The sequence below is a fragment of the Asparagus officinalis genome, chromosome 5, assembly GCF_001876935.1.
Source record: "Asparagus officinalis chromosome 5, Aspof.V1, whole genome shotgun sequence".
Taxonomy (NCBI): Eukaryota; Viridiplantae; Streptophyta; class Magnoliopsida; order Asparagales; family Asparagaceae; genus Asparagus; species Asparagus officinalis.
This window is the reverse complement of record NC_033798.1, coordinates 25,238,731-25,245,035: the sequence shown is the minus strand read 5'-3', so window position 1 is coordinate 25,245,035 and position 6,305 is coordinate 25,238,731.

Below are 6,305 nucleotides of genomic sequence, written 5' to 3'. Positions count from 1 at the left end.
GTTATTGGATTTGAAGAACGATGATTTCAATTTTGTGAGTAATGAAATATGAATTTATGGCGAAAACCAAATCTAGTACAATATTATAGTGAACAAATCATATATTTGCTTGTCCATTTTTTACTATATATTGCTAATGATAAGTGTGGGAAAATTTAGGGTTCCATGTTAAATTATATTTCAAAAGAATAATAAAGATAATGGGATAATTGGAAAAAAAATCTCGCCAATTAATTCACAAAGTCTTATCAAATGTATAATTTATTCAATATGAATATCATTTCTTTATAATGTTTAAGCTTTAAGATAACACTTAAAAAGCATGGATAATGCTTAAGGTCATAAAATTGCACAAATAAATAATATTAGCATTCCTAAGCTTGAGAGTCTCTAATATGCCAATTGACTTTGCTAAAGTTTTAGGACTGATCTTAAAAGTCGTCATGCATGGGAAAAGAGTGATCAGCTGACTTTTTTTAGATAATTGATATATCGCCCACAAACAGATGGATTGATTGCTACAGGCTAGTCACTAGCCCTTAAATAGAATGCAACCATCAATAACCAAATCATGATGATTAAAAGATTTTATGGACCCTCTGTGAAGCTTTGTTTATATTATACGTCTTACAATATAAGTTTCAGGCAGATCATATGAAAATAGGACAGAACATGACATACACTATCCTCAATACTGTCTTTGTGTATATTTAAGCGTAATTGTCTTTATTGTTTGTAATTCTACTACTCAAATGTTTGAAAGGATTAACTGTGAATGATCCCTTGTACTATCGCAAGTTGCAGACAAACCCATGTACTTTTATTTGTGCGCATGGATCCCTTGTAGTATTTCCATGTGCATATACCCCCTCAGTGGACTTTTTCTACTCTTCTAAACATAAAAAAAAGATTAGCAATTTGGGTTCTCTCCTTACAAATATAGTTATACCCCCTCAGCAATTAGTTTGTCTCGCTATTTTGTGATTTGTAATAGCTTATTTAGGTTCCCTCGACAGGTCAGTCCTAGAACTGATAAGAGGAAGAGCTGATATCCCACTTCGTTGAGATATTTTGCTTAAGGTTCTTGTTTCCTTTGTGAAACAGGAATTCCTATTGCGACCTGACTCTCTTGTTGTGCTGTAGAGGTGCTGCCGAAATTTTCGCTGCGTACAACATTCTTAACCTTATTAAAGACCTTCTATAGTAATTTAGGTTCTCTCCTTACAAATTTTGACGAAATGATAGTACACTTGAACACACGTAAATACATATACACGTCACGTTTACATACCTGATGAGATAGAAAAACAGATACCGAGACGGTCATTGGACCGATACCGATGGAGAGGATCCGAGCAGAGGCCGCACGAGTCTAGTAGCACCTACGAGTCTGCAGCACCGCCAGGAACACCAGGAAGCAGTTCGTATCAAGACTCGATGGAGCAGCGGTTGAAAGCGATTGAAGATTGGCAGTCGCAGCAAATAACATATCAGCGGATTGCGGAGGAAGAACGGAGGCGCCGAGAGCAGATAGAATTGGAGTTCACACAATTCATGTCGACTCTGCCTCATGAGGCTCAGGAGGCATATAGGAGACGGTTTATGTCGGATCAGGTAATATATATACTTTACTTTTTTTAATTAAATAAATTAAATATATAATTCTTACTTAGTTATGAATTTTCTTCGTGACTAGATGATATCATACACACCGATACACACTGATACAAACTGTTACACACAAACCCCTAACTCTAACCCTAACACAAAGCCCAAAAAATATACTTATAATATTTAGGATCTCTATATTTATTTCACAAGTACAGATAGTGGCTGGTTGCAGATTGTATAGACTTGGCACCCTAGATGGTAAAAAAGCTAGCTTTGTTCTTATATATTGTAGGCTGTCTAAAAATCACAATAGATAGCTGATCCCCATCAAATCACCGATGATGGAAGTTACACTCTGATGACTTCCAGAAGGTTACAATTTGAAGACTTTCACGTAGATCGCTAAAGGTTACAATCTGACGACCTTCACGACAACTGATGGAAGCTCTAATCAAACAGCCTTCATAATCAACATCGGGAGTTACAATCTGACGACTCTCATATATCAGAGAGCTAAAGCAAAGATTACAAAATGACAATCTTTGCAACGCTTCGACAGAAGGAGACTACAAATCGACGGTCTCTTCAAATCAAACTGTGGAAGTCCTCCCCGCACACCAGCATCAAGACGCATCGCGTTCATAGCCACGAACGCAGCTCAACGCAGCTCCAAGCGCTGCCCAACGCAGCTCTATACCGCTGCTCAACGCAGCTCTATACCGCTGCCCAACGTAGCTCTATACCGCTACCCAATGCAGCTCTATACCGCTGCCCAACGCAGCTCCAACCGCTGCCCAACGCAGCTCTATACCGCTGCCCAACGCAGCTCTATAGCGCTGCCCAACGCAGCTCCAAGCGCTGCTCAACGCAGCTCCAAGCGCTGCCCAATGCAGCTCTATACCGCTGGCAGACGCAACTCCAACCGCTACAAAACGCAGCTCCAAGCGCTGCCAGACGCAACTCTATACCGCTACCAAACGCACCTTCAAACATCGAAGAACGCAGCTCCATATCGCTGCAGAACGCACTTCCAAATGCTGCGTTCAAGCGCAGAATCTATACCAGAACGCATGTCAAAGTTCTAACTCATTCAAACACGAGCTGAACGGTTTCAAAACCGTTTCCCACGATCTGAGGGGATCATAACTCCACTCAGGAGTGATTTAAGGGGCGGTTACATCCCATTAGCCCCACTTAGGAGCGAATTAAGGAGGTGGTTACACCCCTTAATCCCCTATAAATAATTGAAAATCAATTCAGTTAAGGGGCGGTCTGTTGGAACTTCTTGGCTACTCAACAGGATCCTTAGAGCATTTCTGGAGCTTTGGAGATCGGCAACAAGATCTTCTTCATCCTTGGCTTATAACCGACTTTCGGTTAAATCAACTCTTTCATAGAGTTTCAAACTCGTTCAGAGTTCTCCACAACGTCAAATCGTGAGGAGAAGACCACGTTCCAGTGAAACAAGACATCGGATCGTCAACGATAAGCAAACTCGACGCGAGCATTCGAGGGAGGCATCTCATCGCCACCGTGAAGAACCCAGATTTAAACAAAGGGGAGAATCCAGATCATTCTCCTCTCTTTTGTAATCAGGAAATCCAATTGTAACTGAGATTAAAGGAATACAAATTAATTTTCCTTCGTTTCTTTTACTGCAAAATTTTCCACAAACATATATCATTTGTTCTTTGTTGGTCTGTTCTATGGTTGCGATCCACACAGGTTAAAATTATTTAGTCTCCCAAGATTTCTGAGGACTTGGAGGTGTTGTACAAATCAATCTTTGGTTGGTTAGGGGGCAATGTAAGTAGTTTAACCCCTTAATTATCAACACTGGAATATTGTTTAATTTAGTCTCTATATTTATCATCACCATAAGTAGTTTCTGTTTCCCACATATAATGACCTCAACAAGCTTGTCGTAGGAAGCTGCCCTCAAAGAAGGGTTTTAGTTCTTTGATGTATCATTTTGCTTGTATGTTAATTTGCTTGCAATGTGTTTGTACAGAATATATGCCTGGATAAGTTACAAGAAGGGTTACAAAGGTTTTAGTTCTTTGATGTATTTATTTTGCCTGTGTATGCTATCATTTTGCTTGTGCCTTAAACATAATTACTTTAATAATTTTGGTGATATGTATGCCACTATTAGGAAGTTACTTAGTTATGTAATCAGTGTTCCGCACCTTGGCAATCGGGCCCAAGTTTATTGTATATTGTAGTGTTTACTTGTTACTTTAATTAGGTTCATCTTAATAGTATATAATGTTTGATAATCTTTGCCTAGCCAATGTTGTTTGGTCTTCGTAGCCATGGAATGCATGTCCTATGTTATCTAGGTAGTTACTATACGGTATCTTGTGTGAACATAGAGTTTAATCTTTCCAATATTATTATGAGGTTCTAATCTATCACTCATGCTTCTCTAATATTCTCTATAATCAAATCATGACCTGACATTAGCTCACTTGCTAACTTCATAGCGTTTTAATTATTATTCTGGTGCTGCTATTTAACTATTTTAACTAGTGGCCAATTATAACTCTTAATAACGTTGACCCATAATGGTTTGTGTGCCAATTATAAATGTTTAATTTGTGGGTTTGTTTCTCATTGTTTGATTGTCAGAACCTCTGTTGCATTGGATAGTTCTGCCAGAGGCCTTACTTGGTGTCGTACCGGTACCCACACTGAAACTTTCCGATGGACATACTTGGAATATATGCTTACGTCATGTTCTTAAGTGTATTTGGTTATTAATACACTTTTGTAAATCAATTGCACTAGCATTATACTTCTTTGGAACTACCCCAATGCACATACACTTTTTGAAACTCCGTAGAATATATCTCCACAGACATATACTTCGTGAAACTCCGTAGACATATAATGCATATTTTAAAATCAATGCACATCAAAGAGAGAATGGCATGAGCTCTAGCCAGTTTAAAAATATGGACAAGTATGCTACAATATGCAGTTGTTCATAAGTTTATTGGACATAGTTTAATTCTAGCTAGTATCTTAATGAAAAGTACCAATATAATGTCTTCGGCTTTCTTAGCACGTTCCGCCCGTTTTTTTTTTTAGCAGCACGATTTTTTTGTAGGAGGTAATTTCTTAGGTGTGGTGAGCGATGAAGCTGCTGATTTGGATGCAGCAGGCTCCCCGTCTTGTTTATCTTAGTTACATTAAGAAAAGATTATGAAGTACTATTGTTGATAAAATAATATGAATCAATATGATATTTCAAGTACTTAAAACATGATACTAACCATCGGCGTGCTCCAAATGTATATTGGTAGGTGTGTTTATTTTATCCGTCGGGGCCGTGGCCTAGTTTATGTGTACTTTATATAAAGAATCAATCATAATGCAACAAAATTAAAATTAAAATTTACTTTAAAAATACTTGTTAAGAGGGGCCCGACCAAATCCGATGCTCGGCTTGTAGCTACTACCGTGGCAATATTAGTGGGATGGATGTGAGATGTTGAATACTAGTTGTGGAAACGATTAGTGATGTATTATATAAAAAAATCAAATTAATACTAGTTGGTGGGTGGGTTGGTTTCGCTTGTGGTGTGGTGGTGTAGTGTTGTGTGTGGTGGTAGTGTCAGTGTTACTGTGTTGTGTTGTGTGTGTATTATGTTTGTTGTGTTGTGTTGTTTTTATGCGTTTTTGGTGTTATGTTGTATGTGTTGTGTTGTGTGTTGAGGGAACGCATATATTTATATTTGCACTCTTATTAATGGTTACACACCCTTATTAACGTTTGATTTATATTTGCAGGCGGGGGACTTCTTTCAACAAGCGTGTAAAGCCCGGGGAGGGGTGTTGGCCTTATGGTTTTGGCATGATGTTCTTACACCACCATTATCAGTACTAAATGGCTTATTGAGGGCTAAATGTAGTAAACTCTTGCAAAGCTAGTTAGTGTCTTTAGATGGAGAAATCGGATGGAATAGTATGCTACACGAGAAATCCAAAGGGAGGAGGAGGCAAGAGATGAAGCAACGTTATTTTCAAGAACTAAATTCGATCAAAAGCTTCCAAGCCGAATTAAAGCTATATCAAAGCTCAAGTTATTATTGCTCTCTTATATGAGGATGATATTGCTTCTTTTGTTTTTCTCTCTAGTCGCTGAATGTTAGGCCAAAAGGAGTTACTGAGGTTACTTGGAAGCTATTGGAACTCCACACACACGTTTTTAGACTGTGCTTTTAAGCCGTTTTTTCACAAAATACTATTTTTCGCAACGTATGAGGTACCTATCTGAAATTTCTTTTTCCAACAATTTGTTTTAGTATTAAAAACATTTTTACAAAGTTTCAGATTTTCAGGGGTCAATAAATATTGGCGAATATTTCAGTTTGGTCAAAAATCAGTTTTCAGAAAGTTATCAGAAAGTTCGCGTGACCGGCCTGGTCGAGCCGATTCCGAGACCTTTCTTCAGTATGTTTTCCAGGAGTGTCGTCGGCTTCGCTTACCGGTTACGATGACGAATTTTTCAATCAATTCGGTTTCGCCGTTGGTTCGGATCGACCGATGGGAGTCTCGGGTGTTCTAATGTCCTAGTGGCGTTCGCGGCGACGAAGGGGTGCGGTCGGTCGACGGAAGAGTGATGGTGGTCGGGTCGACCGAAATCTTTCGTCGGGCACCGATGTGTGTCCTGTGCGGGTCAGCCAGAC